Source organism: Adiantum capillus-veneris, chromosome 12 (genome assembly GCF_014529385.1).
Source record: "Adiantum capillus-veneris isolate H3 chromosome 12, ASM1452938v2, whole genome shotgun sequence".
Classification (NCBI taxonomy): Eukaryota; Viridiplantae; Streptophyta; class Polypodiopsida; order Polypodiales; family Pteridaceae; genus Adiantum; species Adiantum capillus-veneris.
Genome location: NC_140942.1, coordinates 8,392,329 through 8,394,659, shown reverse-complemented (window position 1 = coordinate 8,394,659; position 2,331 = coordinate 8,392,329). Strand labels below are relative to the sequence as shown.

The following is a 2,331-nucleotide window of genomic DNA, read 5'->3' as shown; positions in this document are numbered from 1 at the left end:
TTGCATAAGCTAGTGATGGTAAAGGCACATACCTTGGACGTTGAGGTTGTGGGTTCAAACCCCTCCTAGCTTATGCCATTCACCTCAAAGAATTGGATGGTCCAAAATCATTGATGATCGTAGCCATAGATAATAGATTGAGGTGTTAGATATAGGTCGGTCTGGTACTTGACTCTAGTTGGCAATGTTGGAGGCAATAGCTATAGGAACATTTTGATAATTTATTGCAATGTGTGGTCTTGATTTCTTTTTGTGTTGAGAGAGGGAAAATTTGACACATGCCATTTTAGTCCCTTTGATGTGTGGGCTTCTAGTCTCTTCATGCTATGAGAGAGAGAGAGAGAGAGAGAGAGAGAGAGAGAGAGAGAGAGAGAGAGAGAGAGATTAAATTATCATCCACGGAGGTCAAATATGACCCATGGAATCGGAGACAAAAGCGTTACAAAGTGACCTTCTAAGTAGGTGCATCAGATACATATCAGTTAAGGACTGAGGGTCCATCATCGGAGGTAGAAGAAAAAAAGAAACAAAACCTAGGTGGGATCGGGTAAGGTGAGAGCCCCTTTGGGAGTTCGAAACTCCTGGATGATGGCCTTACCCCCTTGGTATACTGCCCATTTACCTTGTTTTTGTGCTTTGTGGACCTTTTTGAGCTCCTGTTTTTTCATCTTGAGTTGATTTGTGGTCAACTCTTCAGCAATCCAAACCTTTGTTCCCTTGAGTAGGTGGGTTTGGAGCAATAGCCGCACCCGCTCCTCTTTGTCCTTGAAAGTCAAAAGGCAATGCTCTGGTGGAACTTGCCTATGGGTGTCATTGATCCAAGAAATGGCTTCCAGATGGATGTTGATTGTTTGCAGAATATTGTTGAGCTTGATAATTACTTCTTCAAGGGTATCATCGGTGGTGCACCATGGTGAGGGAGCCCACCAATCCGAACCTTGAGGGAGTTCTCTTCTTGAGGTTTCTGCTCTCAAAGCTCCATTGTCACACATGTCTGGACTTTACCAATGGCTACAGTGTGAGCTTGGGTGACTTTGGCTTCAACATCTTTGACTTTGTCTGCGACGAGGTTGACCATAGAGTCAAGGCTAGCCTCGATCTTGCTAAGACGCGCTTTGAGGTCGCGATTCTCTTCCATAAGTTGATCGACATCTCTTTGAAGGTGTTTGATCCGATCGTGTTTGCTCGGTGCTGCTACAACGTCCACAAAACTACATCTTCCCCTCGTGGTGACCTTTGGGGTATCCATGATGAGATTTAGCTTCATATGACCTAGCTATAAAAGCAGGTCTTAATTAACACTTCAAAGGGTTTCCAAAGCTGCATTATGATGGGATGGCCTTGCTCTGTAAATCCAAGCCAGAGGACTACCACCTTAATCCAAGCCAGAGGACTGCCACCTTAATTAACTCAGACTGTGTTACCATATACATGTGGTAGTGATGTGTGTGAACACACTAGGACTGCCGGGGCATTTTTTCCCTCTTTAGGAGGTTTTTCCCCCGTGCATTGTATATACGCCCATCACTCTAGGGCTATCTATCTTTCCATTGCACACTAAGTAATACACTCTCTGTTGTGTGCCTTGAGCTTCCTTCCTCTTCTCCAAGCTATGTGTGTTTCTCTGCAACCCTAATTCCAACAATTGGTATTAGAGCAGGTCACGTCCTCTCGGGCTTAGTTGCCAGCTGCTCCAGCACACTCCTGCTCACTTTCTCCGATTTCAGTGAGCTTTGGTGAGCGTTCGCATGTCGACAAATATTTTGGTAATGCTCGTAGAGCGAGGTCTGCTCAGAATTTTGATTTGGGCTCATTTCGGCCTCCGTTTCCACTACAGGCAGTACTGCACATGCTATTTTGTCATTTTGTGCAAAATTTCTATCAGTGCCGTTTTCTGCATAACAGGTGCCTTATAGTCTTCTACGGTTTGTGCTATATAGCACAGGTTGTTCCTGCTCCGTTTCTCCTATTTTTGGGCAGTTTTCACATCAGGTGCAGCATTTACCATGGCTGACAACAACACAGATGTGTTCAAGATGTTTGCTGCTGAGGATAGGTTGGATGGGGACAGCTACCCTATGTGGGCCTATATGATGCAACATGTTCTTGTGTCAAAGGGTGTCTGGAACATTGTGCACGGCATTGATGTACGTCCTGGTTCTGAGGATGTAGGCGATGTTGAGGATGTTGCAGGTCTTGCTGCAAGGATTGCAGTTGTTAGAGTTGTTTTGCCTACGGCAGAACAAGCTCGTTGGGATGTTAAGGATGCGCAGGCTCATGCATTGATTGCATTGTCTATGAAGCACACCATTGTTCCTCACATCCGTTCAG

General features: G+C 45.2%; 1 pseudogene; it reads right to left on the bottom strand.

Annotated features, from left to right (window-relative positions):
* Window positions 1-533: 533 nt before the first annotated feature.
* On the bottom strand, window positions 534-1,249 carry LOC147445285 (uncharacterized; annotated as a pseudogene).
* Between the last annotated feature and the right edge of the window lie 1,082 nt (window positions 1,250-2,331).